Source organism: Barbus barbus (genome assembly GCF_936440315.1).
Source record: "Barbus barbus genome assembly, chromosome: 35".
Lineage (NCBI taxonomy): Eukaryota > Metazoa > Chordata > Actinopteri > Cypriniformes > Cyprinidae > Barbus > Barbus barbus.
Window position 1 is genome coordinate 8,923,475 of NC_136763.1, and position 25,183 is coordinate 8,948,657.

The 25,183-nt window shown below is 37.2% G+C and overlaps 1 protein-coding gene across 1 annotated transcript in view; it reads right to left on the minus strand.

The window, feature by feature from the left end:
• LOC306854831 (voltage-dependent P/Q-type calcium channel subunit alpha-1A-like) overlaps nucleotides 1-25,183 on the minus strand; it is a gene marked incomplete at its 3' end in the record, with an annotated part of 144,837 nt that overhangs the window by 85,243 nt on the left and 34,411 nt on the right. The gene's annotated exons all lie outside the window — the stretch shown is intronic.

Sequence of the window (25,183 nt, forward strand, 5' to 3'; positions counted from 1 at the left end):
GAGTTCTTTCTGTTTTATAGAGCTTCTGTATTGATCGAAGCAACAGCATATGCACAGTATGCCACAGTGAGGCTACATCAGCATTACTTGACTTAAACATATCAACACTTGTTTTTTTGTGCATTTGTGCATTCATTGTACGTTTTTTGTACTTCAGAGCTACAGCAAAACTTGGATATCAGCCATTACAAACTGTAAGTGTCCAGTATTTCTTACAGCAATAATAATTTCTCCAAGTCAGTATTTATTACAGTAAGACATATTTCTCCATGTCAATACCACTGTTTCCACAAAGATGCGTTTTGCGATCAGCAGAAAACATTAACATTTTGGCTCCCAGGCTGAGCTGAGCTCTGAGCTTCAGCCAAGTGAAGCAAGTGCTGATGGGACTTGATGGAATGTTAATGGCCTAATGCAATCTGGGAGATCTACAACGAACCTGTGGGGCACACCTGCATGTGTATGTGTGTATGGCGTGCACATCAGCAAGGCCAGGCCCTGATAAGAGAGGCTAAAAGCTTGCAGTCTCAGCACTGCAAGCCCTAAATTGTCCCATGGGAGATTTAGGACCCTGGGGGAAAGTCAGATATTGCACAATCTACCCTCCCAACAACAACAACAAAAAAACTCTCTCCCCAATCCACTTCTCATTTAGAGGAGTGAGAAAAATGCTTGGGTAAGAGGGAAAAGGACTCACGGATCAATGAGTTGTATTGATAACTTAAGACTACAATGCGGTTGTTGATAAGGTGCATCCATGATCTGAACAATCCACTGTGACCCCCAATAACCCTGGTTATGAAGCAACAAAAGTAAATAAATAAACAAACATTATTTGTGTCTGCTAACAGCAATCATAATAGATTTAACTATTAACAATTAAAGATGCCACAGTCATTTCAGTAAAAAAAAAAAAAAGTGTAAAATGGATAAAAAAGCTTTTAAATAATATTTTATATTTGCTATGAATTTTTTTAACCATATTTTAATAACCAGAGTATCATTACAATTATGACAAAATTGGGTATGACACGCAAGTAAATTTTTTTCTTGTAAGTTATTTCAAAAAGTGAAACTTTCATATATTTTAGATTCATTGCATGTAAAGTAAAACATTTCAAAAGTTTTTTTGTTTTAATTTTGATGATTAGAGCTTACAGCTCATGAAAGTCAAAAATCAGTCTCTCAAAATATTAGAATATTTACATTTGAGTTTCAATAAATGACCATCACTACAGTATAAATTCCGGGTATCTCTTGTTCTTTGAAGCCACAATAATGGAGAAGACTGCTGACTTGGCAATGATCCAGAAGACGAACATTGACGCCCTCCACAAAGAGCGTAAGTCACAGAGGGTCATTACTGAAAGGTGTGGCTGTTTACAGAGTGCTGTATCAAAGCATATTAAATACAAAGTTGACTGGAAGGAAGAATTTGGGTAGGAAAAGGTGCACAAGCAACAGGGATGACTGCAAGCTTGAGAATACTGTCAAGCAAAGCTGATTCAAACACTTGGGAGAGTTTCACAAGAAGTGGACTAAAGCTGGAGTCAGAGCATCAAGAGTCACCACGCTCAGACGTCTTCAGGAAAAGGGCTACCAAGCCACTTCTGAACCAGAAACAATGTCAGAAGCGTCTTAACTGGGCTGTGGAGAAAATAACTGGACTGTTGCTCAGTGGTCCAAAGTCCTCTTTTCAGATGAAAGTAAATTTTGCATTTCATTTGGAAATCAAGGTCCCAGAGTCTGGAGGAAGAGTGGAGAGGCACAGAATCCATGTAGCTTGAAGTCCAGTGTGAAGTTTCCACAGTCAGTGATGATTTGGGCTGCCATGAAGTATTCTAATTTGTTGAGATAGTGAATTGGTGGGTTTTTGTTAAATGTGAGCCTAAATCATCACAATTAAAAGAACCAAAGACTTAAACTACTTCAGTCTGTGTGCATTGAATTTATTTAATACACGAGTTTCACAATTTGAGTTGAATTACTGAAATAAATTAACTTTTCCACGACATTCTAATTTATTGAGATGCACCTGTATATATATATATATATATATATATATATATATATATATATATATATATATATTATACAGTGTACATATACAATAGTGGTTTGTATTTTATTTTATTTTATTTATATTATTATAATATAAGTAATATATTTATATTTAATATTATATATAGTGTTTATTATTTCATTATATTTTATTTATATTACTATACAAGTAATATATTATTATTTATTTATATTTTATATATTTATTTATATATTATATCAATAATAGCGTACAATAACTAACAGTGCAACAATAGGCAACGCAGATCTCCTAAAAATAATCAACAGTGCTTAAAACCTTACACTAGAGGTCTGCAAGCCCGTCGGGTCCCGTTAGGGCCCGACATGCTGAGTCCATTCGGGCCAGACTTGGGCCATTTTTTTTTTTTCTTACAGATCGGCTTGGGTCGAACTTGGGCTAATTTAGCTTCTCTCCTTTTATTGTATGAAATACTGATTATATTATAAATATTATACATCGCCTACACAATAGCCTACGCAACGCATATACGCACACATTAGCATACAGGTGACAGTTGGCCATGCAGCGCATCAGGGAAAGGTTCAAGCATGGGGAGTTACTAAAAGTTCCCAATGCTTCGGGAAAAGCTGCATTTTGGATCATCCATGCATTTGACGATGATCCTGACTTGCCATCTCCTCAATGGATGCGCCTTTAGAGAGAAATGCATCTTTAAGGATTTTATAATGAAAGAGTTTTTGTTTTTGATTTGAATTATTTTGTTTTCAAATAGTAATTCAAAGCTTTCTATAGATACTATATTTATCAAGTCAATGAGGCAAGTATTCGCTGTGTTTCGGTTTTTCAGAAGCGCACCTGCTCAAAACCGAAACTGCTTTTTTTTCTTTATTTTATAAAAGCACATTTTGTAGATATTGTGAGTGCTCATATAAAAGCAGACCCTTTACAGTTCCGAACAATGTAGCCTATTACTTTTACCTTTATGAGCAAAAATGAGAGCGTATTTTGAAATGTTTCCAATGCAAGTGATCGCTCTAGCACGTCCTGTAAAGCGCGCTTCGGCTTCCACTCTCCGCACAAATGACTGGATATGCGTCAGTGCACATTTATCTAGGTTAAGCATTTAAACTAAGCTGTTTTATAACTATATATTATAGAATTATAGAACTATAGAATTTTAGACAAGTCGTGATGATTTGAGAAGGCTAAATTGATCAAACATAGCCTATATGATCAACTCACTGTCTGCTGCTGGCCGCTTGGTCGTTACTTAAAAAAAAAAAAAAAAAAAAAAAAAAAAAAAAAACTTACATTTAACGAATTTTCTAAATTAACTTAAAATAACGAAACGAAAAACAATCACTTTGCAATTTCATACAAAAGTTAACTATTTTAATAGCTGAAACAGTAGTAGGCCTGTAAGCTGTTTTGCGAGAAGGGGAAAAAAAAGACGGGCTCGGGTCAGACTTGGGCCGAGAATTCTTATAAGCTGACAGACAGGGGCTGGGCTAGGGCCTAGATTTTAGGCCCGTGCAGTGCTCTACCTCACACACAGGTGTGGACCAGGCAGTGAGTCACCCTTGAATCATGATGGACACAGAATTAGCCACAGTAGCAATATCTATGTTTACACTCTTGAGTACTATTTATGGAACCAGATCATCATCTTGGGGACTTGATCCTGCCTCTGCGAAACCTCGTTTCTCTCAAAGTGACCCATTTGCATCTCAGGAAAAAGCTAAGAAATTTAACATCTCTGTCTATGTCATCTTGGACGAAAGACTGTCATACCTGCATATGCTCATTTTTAATCAAAGGAGCTTTGCAATAATGAGCAACTTTTGTTTAGCTACAAGAGCTGGCAGCACCTTTGCAGATAGTTTGACACTGAGTGTAAGATGCCACAATGCTGATAAGACCTCTGTCTAATGCTGGACAAAATTAAAGTGACCAGAATTTGAAAAATTATGAAATCATTAGTTTGGTAATACTTCAGAATATGAGTGTAATTAAAGGACTAAGAGATTTCCCAGCTGTCAAATGATTAATTAAATCAGGGCTTGTGTCTTCATGCAGGAGCATAGCAGTAATTAAGAGAACTCCATTTTACAACTTTGCAGAATTTTTTTATTACCATAATTCGCTGGATGCCTAGAGCACGGTGACCACAAACTTGTCCCAGTTACTAGAAATAGAGCCTGACTGAAAAATTAATTAAAAAGAAAAGAAAAAACTGACTGACAGAGAGAAGAGTGTCTGTAAGTAGTTGAAACGCATTTAAACTACATTTTATTCAGCAAAATTCCATGCAACTGATAATCACAGCTGAGATTTTGATTAGTATGACTGTAATCTCAGCCTATTAAATTAGTGGATTGAAGGTTTGACCTCTGGGATCTCTTATTGAGCACTTATTGACACATATTGACGACTATGACAGTTCCCATCACCTGCAGTCCACAAACATCTGCAACCAATATATTTGAAAAAAATGAATCACAGAGCTGATCAAAATGATCTTTCAGCTTCTCTATTGCATTTGAATATTTTATTCACATAATCCTGTATTGTGCCTGCATATGCAAGGCAGTTTTGACAAGAACATTTGCTAATAATCTTAAACAAACCTTCAATGTCAAAACCTATGTACTGTAATAATCACTAGGGTGCCTCCCGCAGCGTACTTATACAACATTATACAAACATTCAAAAGTTTCGGCTCAGTTTTTTGAAAGAAATTAATATTTTTATTCAGCAAGGATGTATTAAACTGATCAGTAAAAAAAAACACATTTATAAAGTTACAAAAGATTTCTATTTCAAATAAATGCTGTGGTTTTGAACTACCTAATCGACAAAGATTCCTGAAAAAAGTATAATGGTTTCCTCACAAATATTACGCAGATCAACTGTTTTCAATATCGATACTAATAAAAAATGTTTCTTGAGCACCAGATCAGCATATTAGAATGATTCCTGAAGAATCATGTGACACTGATGGCTAATGAAAATTCACAGGAATAAATAGCAATTTAAAACACATTCTAATAGACAACATTTATTTTAAATTGTAGTAATATTTTATTATTTTCAGTATTATTTTTATTGTATTTTTGATCAAACAAATGCACCCTTGGCGAGCATAAGACTTCTTTCAGAAACATTAAAAAAAGTTAAAAATTGTCTGATTTTTTTTGTGTGTGTGTCTTTCTAAGTCTGATTACTTAGAAAGGTAACAGCACATCTCTGACAAGCCACACAATTTCAAAAGCACAAACAGTGTGGGATGAGTTATGATAAGAAATATAATACTTAGGGGTTTCAAATGAATATTTCACTAATAAAGCAGTTTGCACCTTTGGCATTCTAAAGATTAAGTATCTGAATAGTTAAAAAAGCCTGATCCCAGCATGCTGTGACCCATGAACTGCAGATTTATGGAAAGCACTGTCCTCATTACCACTGTGACCTGAAGCGCAAGACTTAATCCCAGGTTACTGCAGGAAGACTGCTGTAGTAATTAATCTACTGTAAAAACATAGTAAATGACTAGTAACTAAACTACAGTGAATTCTTTTCAATGATCAATATTTGGCCATTCAGAGCAAATTTTGTTTCTTGTTTTAAGATTTAATCGAAAAACATTTAGTGAGATTTATGGTTAAAAAAATTTCCCAATATTCTCAAATTTATGTTCCAGTTTTCCTTTTCAAGTACGTTAAAGGCTTACTGTAGGTCAACCGAAAATGAAAATTCTGTCATCATTTACTCATAAGATTTGGTTAACCCATAAAACTTAGGTCCCCTTCAGGAACTCGAGCTGTATGGAAACGCTATGGGAACATCTTCAGCATGACCACGCTCTGAATCACGGGTGTAATCAGTCCAATGGATGGGCGAGACGTCATGGGCAGGGTGACATAGAGACCAGGAAGCTTAAAAGCATGTGCGATGGATACAGCGGCAGCTTTCTGTCATTCAGCTAGCGCTCTGTGTGTGTCAGTCTTATTTGGTGTTGTTTGTCCCAGTACTCAAGCATTATCATGCCTAAAGCGAGTCAAAAGAGCAAACATAAGGGCGAGAGCAGGCAGCGCTATAGACTGTGTGTTTCTCCCAGTCCTCGCTACATCACGGACGGGGATACACATAGTTTATGCGTGGTCTGCTTGGGAGCAAAGCACAGCGAGTCAGCTCTCGAGGGAGCTGACTCTCTGCACTGCAAACGCCTCTCACTGTAGACGCTTCGCTCTCGGAAGGCTCTCTTTGCGGAGGGAGCCTTTGCCAGCGTTCCCCACGGCTCTAGTCCCAGGTCTGCAGAGGCAGCGTGTCGATTGTGGTCGTGGGGTTTGCAGATGGATCTGGCGGAGGGAATGAGAAGGGCGAGTTCCTATCTTCTTCCTCACCTACCAGTGCAAGCTATCTGTTGCCCGGTTCGGCATTGTCCTAGAAAGCCCCGGCACTGCCCTCCAAGCCGCTGCATGTCACATCTAGCTTGGTGGGCAAAGGGTACATGGCAACGGGTCAGGCTGGTGCGTGTTTGCACACTATGGCAGTGTTACAAGCCTACCAAGCCGACCTGCTGAAGGAGCTAGATGAGGGTGAGGAGATTAAGTCGGAAGATATCACGGAGCTCCGCAGAACCGCTGACTTGTCTCTCCGTGAAACCAAAGAGACTGCCCACGCTATCGGTAGGTTCATGGCAGCATTGGTGGCGGCAGAGAGGTATTTCTGGTTGACCCTGTCTGACATCAAAGAGAAGGACAGGGTCTTCCTCATGGACGCCCTGCTTGGGCCTTCTGGCCTGTTCGGCGATGCCGTCAACTCGGTCGTCGACAGATTCCAGGAGGCCCGTAAACAAGCAGCGGCGTTCCAGTGGTTCCTCCCTCACCGCTTTCTAGCTTCTGTGTCCTCGTGTCCCGGCTCCTCATACTGGGAACAACAAAAACAGAGCGGTTTTTTTGTTCAGCGGCACTCTAGGTCAGGGACTTCAAGTCAAAGCCGGAGGCTAAGAAGTCCTCGGCCAAGAAGTCCAGATGCTTGTGGCTCAGGACTTCTGAGGGAGGCCCCCACTGGGGAAGAGCGGTGCACACCTCATCATACGGTGCCCGTCTCTCCTGAGTGCCCTCAGGAGATCGGTCTGCCAACCCTGCCACCCACGGTGCTTCAGGGCGCAGCGGTCTCCGGCAAGCGCCTCTCTCAGTCTCCACCCGGAAACGTAGCGGTACTGGGAGGCTCGCCACCTCTTTGGAGGTCTCTAGAGCAGCTATCTGCTGTCCCCTGCCTGTCCTCCACTTTAGGGCACTGAGCTAGCAGCTCTAAGTACAACAGAGGTCAGTCTTGAGAGACTGATTCCCTTAGTAGACTATTTAGCAGCGTGGAAACTCCTGCCAAATGTGTCTCAATGGGCATACTGTAGAAAGAGGCTACCGAATCCAGTTCGGCTCTCCTCCGCCTCGTTTAAATGGGGTCATCCTCACTCTGGTGGGTCCCAAGCAGGCTCCGGTAATGGAACAAGAATTAAACACTCTCTTGAGGAAGGAGGCCATCGAGGTGGTCCCTCCTCGCGACAGAGAAGAACCTTCCTCGGGGAACCATGGTTATGCATAACCTGGAGTTGTTAATCTTGGTTAATCTTCAAAACACAAAAGAAGATAATTATAATGAAACCTGATATAATGGTTTCTGTCGCTTCATTGAAAGTCCAGGTAATCAAAACTTTGATCCAAAAGGCACTGTTAAATTAATTCATAAGAATCAAACGTATGATGAAATGTGAGGTTTACCATGTTATGAAGCGTTTTCAAAGCTTTATTTGAAAATTTCGTACATGTTATTAGATATTCTGTTGTCAGTCATGTCATATAAAATCCGGACATCACTGGTAATGTTATTGTTTTAGTGTTTATGCAAACAAAAAGTAATTCTATTTGTTGTTTTGTTTTTACACATAAAACTTGGTGAAACTTGCTTTATGTGTCTGTGCATTTTGAACATTTCCAGCACTTTTTTTTTTTTTTTTTTTGGATCTTCTAAGTTTTGATTACGTGGACTTTCAATGGACTGACAGAAACCTCTCAGGTTTCAATATAATTTTTCAAATCTTCTGAAGGCGAGCGAGTAAAAGATTACAGAATTTAAATTTTGTGGTAAACTATGCCTTTAAAAATGTTTAGATGTTTGGAATGGAAAACAACCCTAATGAAAAATAAATATACTAAAATTGATTTGAAATACATTTGTTTCATGCTAAGTATACTACGAATACATTTACATATTTATGTACTTAATAAAATACCCTGCAATTGTACTTTTACTATACTAAATGGGTATACTTAAAGTCTGCAAAAATGGAACAACTAATTTTGAATTTAATGCATTTTAATTGTGTGGAAGTAGTGCTGAAGTCCAACTAAAGACATACTGAAGTATATTTGATTGTGTTAAAGTGGAACTATTGCAAGTACACTTTAAATATCTTGCATTTACCGATTTTATCAAAAAATAATAATCCTCATCAATAGTGACATTAAAACCCATTTTAGGCTTAATATTAAGAAATGTGCATTGTGCAAAAATAGTACTCAAAATCAAGTTTCATTATGTTTTTTTTTATATCAGTAAGTCTTGAGCTATATGTAAGTATGTTAATAGATTTGAATTATACTTAGTATGAAATAAATGTATTTTAATATATTACTTTTTTACTAGGGAAGTCAAATTAGCTGATGACTTTATCCAAACCCCCTCCAGTCGCATCAAGCTGGGGTCAAAAGCCCTACACAAAGTCAGAGCAGCGACAGGCGGTCTAACTGTGCAGTTCACAGGCCACTCATACTGAAAACTGAATCTGTCATCATTCTGTTACCATCTATAACCACTGGCAACCACCTCTTTATTGATGAAATGACAGAGGCCCCGGGACCTCTCACCTCCACTTACACTGACCCAGACCACCAAATGCACATGCAACCACCAAATGCACATGCAACCACCAAATGCACATGCAATCAACTTGCATGTATCATATACATTACTCCCTGTACATGATGCCTTTCTCTCTGTCTTTCACACACACTCCCCTTGTTCACTCCCATCTTTGGAAGGTATTGTATACTGCACTGAGTGTGTTTGCATCCCCTAGATAGTTGCTTCCATCTTCATCTCTGCATCTATGTGCAGGCTTCGTGTGATACTGCAGGGGCAGACCCACCGAGTTACCGTGGTAACCAACAAAAGCTATATAAAGACAGAATCAATAGCAATCATCGGACCATGGCGATCTTTACACCAGACCTGTGGTGTGTGTGTAAATCTGACTATAAACTAATAGCATGTGTGCTAATGCATTTATACATTATACATTTGATTTTATTTTGGAAATAAAATCTCAAGAATTTTGTGATGGCCTGCAGCTGTATTTAAAGGAATAGTTCACACAAGAATGAAAATATTATAGTTTACTCATTGACTTTCATTTTGAACCTAACACATCTGTAAGTGAGAAAGAAATTATATAAAATTAAAACGACACATGTAAAATTATATATTTAAATAAAAATTATTTTGATTAAATATATGCATTATATAAATATTTATATTAAATACATATATACATACTATAATACATATTTCTCATTCATTGTTTATCATAAATTTTAATTGAAAATAAATGAAGGTGAAAACAGTAGACGTAAAGTATTGAGGATCAAATGCTTATATTGCATGTATTTTTTTATGAAGGCAAGAGGACGCTGTGACTTCTCACTGTTACACTTTAATCCAGTGGTGTTTGGTCTATAAGACGAGGATGTCGCACCAAATCACGTGTTAGTGCTGTCAGAACACCAACCGCGTCAAACCTGCACACACATACGAACACTGTACGCATAAATAGATAGACAAGCTCTGGTAAGATGACTATAGTATCTGCAGAAAAGGAAAACCACAACGCAGATCTCTTTAATATCTCAAATAGTTCTCCTAGACATCACTGGGATCAAATGGAGGCCAAAGTCTTTTCAGATCAACAGTGTTTCAAATTGTCTACAGGTCTACAATTAAAAGTCAGATTTTAAATATTCCATACCAAATACTTGAAAGATCAAATTATCTGAGATATATGTAAATCACGTAAATTTTCTAACTTTATAAATTGACAACAGCCTCAGTTTCTAATTTTATTTCTCTTATGGAATTATAAGAAAAACATCTCAAAGTTAATAGTTAAATGACCCATTTGTGAGATATGAAAGTGCAGCCATAAAATAATTTTCCTCTGTGAAGTGGTAGCTCAATTTAGGATAGTAGTAGCCTACAGTACACAGAAAGGAGTGAGGCCGCTTTATTAATTGGTTCTGATTGAGCTGCAAATTGAATTCTTGCCTGAGTTTGACACATACATGACATTTGTATATTTTGGGAAATAGAGATTCCTTTGAGAATGAGAGAATATGTGAGAAAAGATGATGGATAAACATATTAGACATGAACAGGCAGACATATATATGTATATATACACTCACCGGCCACTTTATTAGGTACACCTGTTCAATTGCTTGGTAACACAAATTGCTAATCAGCCAATCACATGGCAGCAACTCAATGCATTTAGGCATCTAGATGTGGTGAAGACGACTTGCTGAAGTTCAAACCGAGCATCAGAATGAGGAAGAAAGGGGATTTAAGTGACTTTGAACGTGGAATGGTTGTTGGAGTCAGACAGGCTAGTCTGAATATTTCAAAAACTGCTGATCTACAGGGATTTTCACGCACAACCATCTCTAGGGTTTACAGAGAATGGTCTGAAAAAGAGAAAATATCCAATGAGTGGCAGTTGTGTGGATGAAATTGCCTTCTTGTTGTCAGAGGTCAGAGGAGAATGGGCAGACTGGTTTGAGATGATAGAAAGACAGCAGTAACTCAAATAACCACTCGTTACAACCAAGGTATGCAGAATACCATCTCTGAACGCACAACATGTCGAACCCTGAAGCAGATGGGCTACAGCAGCAGAAGACCACACCGGGTGCCGCTCCTGTCAGCTAAGAACAGGAAACGGAGGATACAATTCGCACAGGCTCACCAAAAATTGGACAATAGAAGATTGGAAAAACGTTGCCTGGTCTGATGAGTCTCGATTTCTGCTGCAACATTCAGATGGTAGGGTCAGAATTTGGCATAAAGAACATGAAAGCATGGATCCATCCTGCCTTGTCTCAACGGTTCAGGCTGGTGGTGGTGGTGTAATGGTGTGGGGGATATTTTCTTGGCACACTTTGGGCCCCTTAGTACCAATTGAGCATCGTTTAAACGCCACAGCCTACCTGAGTATTGTTGCTGACCATGTCCATCCCTTTATTATCTTCTGATGGCTACTTCCAGCAGGATAATGCACCATGTCACAAAGCTCAAATCATCTCAGACTGGTTTCTTGAACATTACAATGAATTCGCTTTACTCAAATGGCCTTCACAGTCACCAGATCTCAATCCAATAGAGCACCTTTGGAATGTCGTGGAACGGGAGATTCTCATCATGGATGTGCAGCCGATAAATCTGCAGCAACTGCGTGATGCTATCACGTCAATATGGACCAAAATCTCTGAGGAATGTTTCCAACACCTTGTTGAATCCATGCCACGAAGAATTAAGGCAGTTCTGAAGGCAAAAGAGGGTCCAACCCGGTACTAGCAAGGTGTACCAAATAAAGTGGCCGGTGAGTGTATGTATGTGTATATATATAGATAGATAGATAGATAGATAGATAGATAGATAGATAGATAGATAGATAGATAGATAGATAGATAGATAGATAGATAGATAGATAGATAGATAGATAGATAGATAGATAGATAGATAGATAGATAGATAGATAGATAGATAGATAGATAGATAGATAGATAGATAGATAGATAGAACAATACATAAAAATATAGTGAATGAAAGATAAAATGATAGAATGATGCATACTGTAGAAAGACAGAATGCTTGATCAATAGATAGAATGAACAAAAGAAGTATCTACCACAATGATAGAATGATGAATGAATGGACTATACAATGAATGTTAAAATGAACAGTAGACAGAATGATAGACCAACAGACAGAACAAATGATAGAACTAATATCATTCTAAAATGATATATAAAATAATACATAGAAAGATAAAATAGACAGAACAACAGACAGAATGAACAATAGATCGCTAGACACTGAACGAATGAACAATACAAGACACTGAGAATGAACGATACAAGAATAGAGCAATCAATGGTTAGAATAGTAGAAAGAATGAACAATAGAATGATAAAAGGAACAATATAGAAAGATAAAATGATAGAGAATGATAAAATGATAGACAGAATAATACACGGAAAGATAGATAGAATGACAAATGAAAGAACGACAGATCGATAGATTAATAGACAATGAACAATACAACAATAGAACGAACAGTTGATACAATGGGAAAAACAAAACAAATGAAGAACGGAACAATAAAAGGAACAATAAAATAACAGAAAGAGAACTGATAGATAGATTAGATAGATGGATAGATGGATAAATAGACGGATAGATGTTAATGGTGTTATCTAATAAGAGCAAAACAACTAAGAATAGAAGTTTCTTTTTTATAAATGGCTCTATTTTTCAAACTGATTTAAATATACATATACAGTCTCTTCCTCTTTCTCCACCTCTATTCATCTTTCTTTCCTTCTCTTCCTGTTCTCTGCTGTTCTCTCTCAGTTTCTCCAGAAGCAGCCCTTATAATGCCAAATCACACTGTCATCAGAATAATTATTATCATTACCCTCCCTTACATAAGCACTCCTATTAGTATCCTCTCATTAATGCAGTGTTTTAAATCACAAAATAACAATTAGGCTGGATATCCATTTGATCGATTCAGGGCACAGATGAAAACATGGCTCCTGAACAAGAACAAGGACAATATTACAGTGCCTCTAGCCTCATTCAGTCATCCGAGGTGGCGGAGGGTTTGTTTTCTGCCACGTACAGAGATGGTTTTATAATGAGAGGAACATTAAGGAGAGGAGAAGAGCCAAAAGCTTACATGACAAAGAATCAGGAAATGCTTCAAAGCACACACTGTGATATTTAACAGGACTGCTCATATCCAGTGGGCCGAGAAACTCCACTGATATAAAAACAGTCCAAAGAGATTGTGGGGTACCTGAGGCTAAAGCACTTTGAGTCACATGCAAAGGTCTGGTGTTAACCACCATGGGCATAAAACATACACAAGAATGTAACATGAACAAATTGCTACAACCATGGTGCCTGTTTTGAAAGGCCAATAAATGTCATGTAGGCCACTCGGCAGAATGAGCGAATGGAAAGTTGTTAAGCGAAACGTTAAAATCTCTTTAAACCTCAAGTACATGAATTTGCTATTTATCAATTTTGGCACAGGGCTGTGAAGACTACTATATGTTACACTTCCTGCATCTCAATTTGCATACTATCCATGCCAAATTGTATTCAAAATATTATCTATTCGGCAGGGATGCATTAAAATTGATCAAAAGTGACAGTAAAAACATTTATAATATTCCAAATAATTTCTAACTCTAATGCTGTTATAACAATTTTATAATATAACACACACACACACACACACACACACATACATATATATATATATATATATATATATATATATATATATATATATATATATATATATATATATATATATATATATATATATAAAACAAATCAAAATTTCCACAAAAATATTAAGCAACACAACTGTTTTCAACATTGATAATAATAATAACAACACTGAGCCAAATTCTGAAGGATCGTGTGACACTGAAGACTGGAGTAAAGGCTGCTGAAAACTCAGCTTTGCCATCACAGGAATAAATTACACTTTAAGATATATAGATATATTCAAATAGAACATATTTCCCAACATTACTATTTTTACTGTATATTTAGATCAAATAAATGCAGCCTTGGAAGGCATTAGAGACTTCTTTCAACACCAAACTTCTGAAGGGCAGTATACAAAAAAAAAACATAATTTGGGATTTTTAATCATTTACTCACTCTCATGTCATCTGACAATCTCTAAAATCACCAAAAACATTTTAAAAGTGGTCCATATGACATGTGCTATGTTCCAAGTGTTCTGAAGCTATATGATAACTTCGTGCGAGAAACAGGCCAATGTTATTTATGTTATGTTTAAATTCTCAAGTCAATTTCATCTTATCATCATTTCAAATTTAGCAAATCATGCAGGTAGCAATACTTGATTACTTGCATGTTACTTGTTTGTCATTTTTAAAACATGATAGCTTCAGTTTCTGTTATGAAAAAACATCTTTTTGTTTTCCACACAAGACAGAAAGCCATTCAGCTTGGAGTATGAGTAAATAATGACAGCATTTTCAGTTTTTTTTGTCAACAATCCCTTTAAAGCTATTGATAAAAAGCCAAAATGTGTCTTTAACCACAAAACACAGTAAACTAAAGAGGGAACCATGGGAGCTCATAAGGTGAGGCTTTCGTTACAGTGACAGCAGTGACACTAAGGCCATACAGCCATTCTGGACAGCAGCCAATGGCTCGTGTCCAACACATCAAGCCAGACAATGGAAAGAACTCTTGAATCTCTCTGTCTCTCTCTCTCTCTGAATGATGAGGGTAATCTTTGCCCAGTGAAACACATACAAACACACACATAAGAAAATAATGTTTCATGTTCAGTGCAACTTAAGCTCTATCAACAGCATCTGTGACATGTTGTTAAGTACCACAGATGAGAATTTTGACAATTTGTCTATTATTATGTAGAAACACACTTAAACACACTAAAACATTTTAGAAGTCTATGTGACAAGGCACTCTGGTGTTATTTATTTGAGCTTAATTTTTGTATAAGATGCCCTTTTGCAGGTGGATCTTTTGTCATGCTTTATTAAAAGGGATAGTTCTCACCCAGTACTCACCCTCAAGTTGTTTCAAACCTGTTTAAGTTTATTTCTTCTGTTTAACACAAAAGAAGATATTTTGGGGGGAAAAAGTTGATGGCCCCCATTGACTTCCACAGTATTTTTGTCCATACTCTGGATGTCAATGGGGACCATCAACTGTTTGGTTACCCATACTCTTCAAAATATCTTTGTGTTCAACAGAAACAAAGAAACTCATACAGGTTTGGAATAACCTGAGAGTGAGTAAATGATGACAGAATTTTCATTTTTGGGTGAACTATCACTTTAAATACCCCAAAATTTCTAATATTGTCCGATACACTACCTAATTATCCATTATCTCTTGAGATCTTGTCAATAGCTGATAACAGCACAATTAAAGTCTTATATCAAATCACAGTCTTAAATCTACTGAGATCCAATCAGCCAGGGGTTGCCAGGGGCCAACCAGGAGTCTCAATGTGGTTTAGCAAAGCATTGTGGGAGCTCTCACAATACAACAACTGCAAAAAGGTTATGATCCCAAAGCTTTCTTGAACTCGCTTCCTCTTAATAGAGGGGCAACAGCATCAGCAGGACAACAAAATTAATAATAAAAATAAAAAAATCATAATTTGGTATTCATAAAAAAAAAAGACCTTTAAACAGCAGAGGGTACCTAAAGGTTATGGCAATAAGGAAGGAAATGTCCAACTGAGAAGCAAAAAAAGAGCATTTCAATATGAATATGTGTGGGAGTGTGCGACAGAACTAAGAAGAGAGAAAGAGAGGAAGTGTGTATGTGTGTGTCCACGAGGGTTACACAATAAACACTGTCACTGTGAAGTGCATTGTGACGTATTCCTTACTCTTTTGAGTAATTCTCAGATGCACACATACACACACAGACCATTAGACGCTTCTTCTGCTCAAACTCTCTTCTATCCCTTCAACTCTGCACTGCAGCAGAGAACCAGATTGTGTTCTCTAGCCAGAGAAAAGCAATGGATTTAGTATCTGGTATCTGGCGTGCATGTGTGGATGTGTGAGTGTGTGTATCCGTTTCTTGTGTGTCTGCATGATTGCACACTGGAGCGTGAATGTCCCACATGGTGCGTGAGTGTGATGCCATAGGCTGGTGCTGAGTTCTGGCCCGGTTCCTTTTTTCTTTGGTCTCCCGAGGAGACTGATCCTACAGAACAGGTGTCACTGTTTTAGCTGCCACAGTCCATGTGTGTGTGTGTGTTTGTTAGTTTGATGCCACAGTCTGTGCCGCCCTACAAAGTCTCCACTCACCCAGCAATGATCCACCCACTGTATGTTACTGCCGATGCACAATGTCCATTCAGCTTGGACAGGAGGCCACAGTGTGAAACCCGCCGAGACATTTACAAACCCCTGTTCTTCTGTTAAAACACGTCATTACCTCTATCCGTGCAAGAACAGATTACAGACGTGACCACTAACATAAGGTAATGAAAGCAGGACTTAAAAAGGGAAATGTGTCTAGGCTACATTTCATGAAGAATCATTACAAAGTCGAGACCAAGCCAACATTAGGCCACGACTAGGGGGAAGTCGTGACCTAATGGTTAGACAATCGGACTCGTAATCCAAAGGTTGCGAGTTTGAGTCTCGGGCTGGCAGGAATTGTAGGTGGGGGGAGTGAATGTACAGCGCTCTCTCCACCCTCAATACCACGACTGAGGTGCCCTTGAGCAAGTCACCGAACCCCCAACTGCTCCCCGGGCGCCGCAACATAAATGGCTACCCACTGCTGTGTGTGTGTGTTCACTGCTGTGTGTGTGCACTTTGGATGGGTTAAATGCAGAGCATGACTTCCGAGTATGGGTCACCATACTTGGCCGTCTGTCACGTCACTTTCAAAAGAAAATCTAATTTAAAAAAAAAAAAATTCAATTTGCATGAGGAAAATTGAAAATTCTATCTATTTTTAATTCCGATAAGATATACTGCATATATATATATATATATATATATATATATATATATATATATATATATATATATATATATATATATATGTGTTCATTATGTGAACCAAATTTTCCTACAAAAAAATTGTCCTTAACATTTCTCCTTTGAGCCCAATGAATAGAAGTCCTTTAGTGGGTGCACATTACCAGGCCCGGGAAAAAGTACCCAATTGTCCCCACAATGTACAGTAATTCCAAGTATTTTTTTCTTGAATTACAGTAAAAAATGTAGCAAAATGATGTTTTTCATTAATAATCTAATATTAAAGGTAGTACAACAGACACTACCATATGAACACATTTTTGTTTAAAAACTTGGTGTCTCTAAGATTTTTTTTTTTTTTTTTTTTTTGAAAGAAGTCCCTTATGTTCAAAAATACAGCCACAGTAATATTGTAATATTATTTTCATTTAAAATATCTGTTTAATATTTTAATATATTTTAAAATGTATTTATTGAAATATAACTGTTTTGTAACATTAAAAATTACTTTACTGTCACTTTTGAGCAATTTAATGTGGCCTTGGTAAGTAAACGTTAATTTCTTCAAAATAAACTAAATAAAAAATTAAAAGTAGAATGGTAGCGTATTTTTTTTTTTCACAAAAAAGATTGTTTGAGTGGAAATCTGCTTAATTGTCAATGTCAACTTGTAAAAAAAAATTCTAATAGTCTTAAAACAACCTTAATTTTCAAAACAATATTATATTCTTCTTTTGATTTTGGGGTGAGTTATAACCCTCAAACATTATAAAACAGAATGCTACTTTAAGAAAAGAATAAAACCCTGATCTTAAAATAAGACCATGCTTGGCCTCTACCATACTATCTTTGGCCGAATAGCTACAAATCTGTTTCACTTGGATCACACATGCACACATACATTCACAACACACGCTTCCAAAGGGACAAAAATGCATGTACCTCTCCAAAACCCTCCATTCTTTTACCGTTTCCGCTCACATGCTTATGCCCAGTGAGTCCAACAGAACCCCAGGAAGCACCACCATCATACAGACAACAGAGAGAACGAGCAGATGGTCTGAAAGAATCAGAGAGAGAGACAGAAAGATGGCAAAAGGAAAGGGGAGTCGTAGGAGCATGAGTATAAAGGATTTTTTTTTTTCTGGCACTCATACAAGCAAAGACCTTATAAACTCATCATTCCGACAGTATTTTTAAAACAGTTTAACACCTCTACCACAGCCTTTACTAAGCCATTAGCACTCCGATGGAAAAAGAACTTATGAACAGCAAGCCAACAAACTGAGCTAAGGACACTGACCAACAGAAAAGTTCTGCTGCTGGAGAAAACCAAATGGTGACGGGGCAGGACTGTGATGCCAGTTCTTGAATAACCTCTATAGGGCTCTTTTAAACTCAACAGCAAGTTACACATGACAACTCTCCAAGAAATGGAGTACAGTATGTATTACTAATGGTACTCTGCCTCTGTAACAGTACAGCTAATATTACAGAGAACTTAACACATGGCAGTTTGCCAATCACAATAGAAGAACTGATTTAAAGTCTATAAAAGTTACTATTGCATTACTGTGATCTTTCTGCATGTACAGGGAAGAGGAATAGTCTCAGTGTTATATATATATATATATATATATATATATATATATATATATATATATATATATATATATATATATATATATATATACACACATATATATATATATTAGGGCCGGGACTCGATTAAAAAAATTAATCTAATTAATTAGAGGCTTTGTAATTAATTAATCGAAATTAATCGCATTTTAATCGCATATAAATATTTGACCTGAGAACAGTGAGAAGTAAGTTTTTTTATATGGATTTTTAAATTTCCCATCCACAGGGCCAACCAAAGCGGTCTCATCAGCTTCTTTGTCCATGTTCACTGTGGTTTGTTTTTGGCTGTTTCTCAATATGCGTTCTTCAGCGATCTTGCGTCCTTGTGTTCTCGTTCTACGTCATCATTAACCGTCGAAGTTCAGTTCCAATTCTCAAGAATGCAAGTACAGAGGATGCATGAAAGTGCCCGGATATGTTCTTGAAACTGAGGATGCATCGAGTGCAGACTTGAGAGAATCGAGCCGTTAGAAATCGCAGAAAACGCTGTGGGTGGCCGGTGTACGGAAGCCTGTCAGCTTTAAAGTCGCTCTCACAAATACTTAACGGCTCTTCAAGTTGAAAGTAAACATTTATCGTTTTGTTTTGGTTAATTTTAATAAAGTTATAAGACCCGGAGAAAGTCTGCATTTTGATTGGCATATTAAAATTAATCTTAACAGTAAAACATATAACGCTGTAAAATAAAACACAATACAATTATATGAAAGTAATATCTATAATAGTATGAAATGTTTTAATAAGTTATGACATTTTGTAATATTGATTGCTCATTGGCCGTTTCTTATGCTGAGATTATGCGGTCAGTTAAGCAGGAACGCAGTACATCTCAGTTCTCATAAGTGTGCGTTCTGTGTTCTCGCGTCCTTCCGAGTTCGTTCTTCCAAGGAAGCTCTCTCTCGCGCACTCTCCCCGTATTCGCTTGACTTTTGTCAAGCCCGGCGCCTCATAGGCAAGACCGGTCTCCACGAGAACGCAAGTCCGTTCTTTGCGTCTTTTGTCTGAACGCTAGTAGGTGCTCCAGTATAATCGGTCCGCCGAAACTCATCCAGTGAGAAACGTTCCGCGGTGCAAAAATAAGTGCGATTAAAATGCGTTAAAAAAATTTAACGCGTTATTTTTGTGTAATTAATTAATCTAAATTAACGCGTTAAAGTCCCGGCCCTAATATATATATATATATATATATATATATATATATATATATATATATATATATATATATATATATATATATATATATATACATACACACACACAGTGGTGTGGGAAAGTTTTTTCCTGTTTTTATTTTTTGCATATTTGTCACACTTGAATGATTCAGCTCATCAAACAAATAATATTACACAAAGATAACCCAAGTAAATACCAAATGCAGTTTTGAAATAATGATTTAATTTATTAAGGGAAAAAAGCTGTCCAAACCTGCCTGGTCCTACGTGAAAAAGTAATTGCCCCCTAAATCTGTTTACTGGTTGTGCCACGCTTTGCAGCAACAACTGCAATCAAGCGGTTGCTATAACTGGCAATGAGTATTTCACATCGCTGTAGAGGAATTTTGGCCCACTCTTCTTTGCAGAATTGTTTTAATTCAGCCAGTTGGAGGGTTTTCAATCATGAAAGGACTGTTTAAGGTCATGCCACAGCATCTCAATTGGATTTAAGTCTGGACTTTGCCTTGCCCACTCAAAAACCTTCATTTTGTTTTTCTTGAGCCATTCAGAGGTGGACTTGCTGGTGTGTTTGGGATTATTGTCCTGCTGCATAACCCAAGTGCGCTTGAGCTTTAGGTCACAAACTGACGAACGGATATTCTCCTTCAGGATTTTCTGATAGAGTGCATAATTCATGGTTCCATCAATTATGGCAAGTCGTCCAGGTCCTGAAGCTGCAAAGCAGCCCCAGACCATCACACTAACACCACCATGTTTGACTGTTGGTATGATGTTCTTTTTATGAAATGCTGTGTTGGTTTTACGCCAGATGTAACGGGACATGCACCTTCCAAAAAGTTCAACTTAATAATGGCTCTGACCGTGGTTCGCTGGAGACCCAAAGCCTTAGAAATGGCTTTATAACCCTATCCAGATTGATACATGTGAACTATTTTGTTTCTCATCTGTTCTTGAATTTCTTTAGATCGTGGCATGATGCGTTGCTCTTTAAGCATGCTTTACTTTGTCAGACTGGTTCTATTTAAAGGGGGCATAACACACAGTTTCACCCAATCACCCAATGTTAATCTTGAGTACCTATAGAGTAGTACTGCATCCTTCATATCTCCAAATATTCTTTAGTTTTATCATATATATAAAAGAAAGATACAGTTTTACGATTCTCTACGAAAAAAGCAGATCTCCTGGAGGTGCGCCGTGAGCAGAGCTAAAGAGTGAAGAGCACTTGAGTGCCGATCGCCAACAAAACAGAGACATTTGATGCCGTTTCACTTACCGTCTGCAGTTCTGAATCATGACCGGGATCTTTTATAGCTGAGACCGCTCCACCTTTCAGTATCAAACAATGTGCAAATCCAGCGTCGAACTGGGCCTTCTTTATAAAACGTTAGTCATCAAACACACTCGAGAAACTCCGTTGCTGCCCCGGAAAAACAAACCGCATCCACTTTTTACATAACGCTGGTTTCTTCAGGAAGCTGAACAAGGTTTTCTTTCCCTCACACATTTTACACTTAAAAAAAATTGAGGAAACCCGTTGCCTTAAAATTATTAAGTAAATAATAATAAAAAAAAAAGTTAAGTGACAATTGACAATTCACTTAATTTATTCATTTTTATTATTAATTACTTAATAATTTTAAGGCAACGGGTTTCCTCAATTTTTTTAAGTTAAGTCAACATCACTTTTTTTTTGTTTGTTTCATCTTAAAATAATTTTTTACCCCGTTGACTTAAAATTTTTAGTTTATTCAACTAAAATATTCCAGTTGTCCCTTAAATTAACATTGAGTATCTTAAAGTATCAAGTTGACAAGCAAAACATTTTAAGTCAGCGGGGGTAACAAATTATTTTAAGTTGAAACAACTTTTTGAAACATTTTTTATTACCGTGTAGAGACATTCTTCCTGAGCGAGTCCTGTGCAGTGCAGCCTAATGAAGCGCGTTGATGGGCGTGCTCTTACTCTCGCTCTGGTCGATGCGTGCACGGGCACATTCTTCCGGGAGAAATGTCCATATAAGGAGTTCCACCCTTGTTTACGTCATCAAGAGTCACGATTGAAAAAAATTCTCTCTGAAATTGTAAAATTAAAAAGTAAAATTTTTGGCACAGAAATACTCTGTTATACGTCCAAATTGATTTTTGAAACTTTGTCCATGCTTAGCATGAGAATCTAACTCTTTATCAGTGTAAACAATTAAGTGATTTCTTAATTCAACAGGTCTGGCAGTAATCAGGCTTGGGTGTGGCTAGTGAAATTTAACTCAGCTTTCTAAAATAATGTGTTTAATCACAGTTCTTTCATTATTTAACAGAAGGGGGCAATTACATTTTCCCGTAGGGCCAGGTAGGTTTGGACAGCTTTTTTCCTTTAATAAATTAAATCATCATTTAAAAACCGCATTTTGTTTTTACTTGCATTATCTTTGTGTAATATTAAAATTTGTTTGATGGTCTGAATGTTTTAAAGGTGGGTATGTAATTTTTCAAAAACGCGTTAGAAAACTGAGTTGGGGCCAAGTACCAAAACCAACTTCTAGCCAATCAGCAGTAAGGGGCATGTCTACTCATGATGTGGAGGAGAGAGCGTTCAGAGCACAGGACGTACATTAGCCGAGCGACAGAAAAATAGAGATGCCGGATAAAAACAAAAGAGGAAAACGTCTGCGGAAGGTTAAGGCAAGATGTAGGACCCATGTAAATATCGGATCAGCTTACCAGCGCTGGAGAGAACTCAAGGAGTGGAAGGCCTGCGATCGGACGCCGTGGTTGCTTTGTTTCTTCTCTACAGGTGAGTAACACCGTGTCTACACCGGTCGCGGCGCGCCGCAGCAGCTAAAGTCTGTCTACACTGGACGCGATAAAGCGACCATTGAAAATCATTTCTGTTTGAGATTTGTTGCGTCGCGCTGCATCCAGTGTAGACAGCATCACTGATTATAATGACTTCTATAGTTGAACTAATTGTTGCCTGGGTTGCGTAGGCTACATATGTGTGGGGCGGAACTATCAAAATAGGGGCAAGACCCTTTTGGGGTAGGGGCGTGTTTGTTTTGGTGATTTCAAGTATCAACATTGGCTACCAGAAATCGCAAAAACCTTTTCACGGCACTGTATGTATACTAGGGGTGGCACGGTACACAGATGTCACGGTTCAGTACGTATCTCGGTTCGGGGGTCACGGTTCGATACGATTTCGGAACAAAAGGAAAAAAACAATAAATCTACTATGCTCGGTTTCTTTTCATTTATTTTGAACAGAGAGTAGTACAGTGGTAATACTAAATATTATATTACATTATATATATAATCTGCAGTACATATAGGAATAAATTATTGAAATATATTTGATTTAGTTAACAGATAAACAAGGGGAAAAAATAGTGCGACACTTAACAGCCTATATATTCTGAGTTTCAGTTCATTTTTGTTAATTTTTAATTTGTTCACAGAAAGGAAACTCACATGGCAGAAAGCAACATCCTATTTGTTTTCTTTATTTTATAAAACCACAAAGTTTTGTTTTCATTGTGAGTGTACACAAATATAAGCAGACCTTTATACAGTGATGCATTATTAAGACGATAAGTGTTTAAAGTTGATTCTGCTGGTATAATGAAACAGTTGAAGTGATCGCGTCACACACACACAAACACACACACACACACACACAAAACACATCAGTTCCAGGATTGCTAAAGTTGGTACTTTATCAAAATAAAATACAAACATCAGCGCACCCGCCTCTGTGTCACCGGTGGAACGCAACTGAAGTACAAAGCCTATAATTTACATAATAAATAATAGTTTAGCATTCAGATACGTTACATCGCAACTATGGAAATATTATGGAATATTTGGATTTGTACCGAATGAGAGAGGTAGGATACACGAGCAAAAAGCTCCATTTCACAAACAGTTGAGTGCGCAAGCCTTTAAACTATACTCCTTTCACGAGTTCACATATAATAAACTGAGTAAAGGTTATGCGCATTTGGCGTGCTGTCCAGGGAGAGGGCTCCGAGCTCAGGACAAAACGAGGAGCTCGCTCCTAAACGAGGGACTACATCTGTAGCATGGACACGCGTTTTTAAGCAATGGCGCCGCAGTTTTAAAACAACCGATTTTAAGCCGTTGAAACACAAATAACAGAGATGTATGTGTGCTCTGTTTCTGTTTCCGTGTGAGAGGAGTGCGCTTTTTTTGGGGGGGGGCTTTGAACAATTACATAAACACACTTATATGCGTCAGAATCCCCATCTATGCAAGTATCTTCATAAGCACCGTGATTTAGGTCTTAAGAGAGAGTAAACAGCTGAAAAAGAAAACAGTATATTGAATCCGGACTTCGGTCTTAAAGGGGAAGCTGTACAATATTTGTCCTGTCTGCCATTCATATTAATCAAACAACAGTGATAGAAAAATCTCTCACTGCTCTTGACTAAATCACTTTTGTAACTTTAATAAGAAATGAAAAAATAATAATAATGATATATTTATTTATACATATATACATATATATATATATATATATATATATATATATATATATATATATATGTACAGAATCTATACTTAATACACGTTTTAATTCTATCTATCTGACAGTGAAGTATGTAGCATTTATTTTTATCATAGTTTTTTGTCCTATTGCTTGCAATTAGTTTATTTTCCTTAGGCCTATATCATCACTGTTTATTAATCTTCAGTGAGCTTGAGTTCATTTTTTTTTCTTTTATATTGACATTGGTGACAAGGATTATGAAATTTCTATGGTATCAAAGATTTTAATATCATAAAAATCTTTTTAAAAGAAAAAAAATAATATTTTGTGATGTATATCGTTATCGAATGTATATATATATATATATATATATATGTGTGTGTGTGTGTGTGTGTGTGTGTGTGTGTATATGTGTGTGTGTGTGTATATATAATATATGTATCTATTAGGGGTGGGCGATATGACCAAAATCTTATATCACGATATGCCTAATTTTTTTCCATACAATGAAAGTCAGTGGAGTCCAAACATTTGTGTTCTGCATAATTTACATTTACATTACATCACTTGAAAGTGTAGTTTCTTACTGTCTTCAAACTACATATGCTTTTTTAAGCACACTACCATCTTTCGTAATTCGCTACTGTGCATTTTCATGTGTTCTGGACCATCAGTTCAAATCTGACTGAATAACCAGTATTAAAAAGCATTGAGTTTTGGGTTCAAACACTTTCTCCAGGCCTCCACCATTCATCTCTCTCCCTGTTCCTCTTGCTTTGCTTTTGCTCCACATTGCAAGGCTCGACTAAAGCTCATATGCTGACATCAGCAGCCCCCCTCTACACTCACACAAGCACTCAAACAGTCACTCGCGCACTCCACCAATC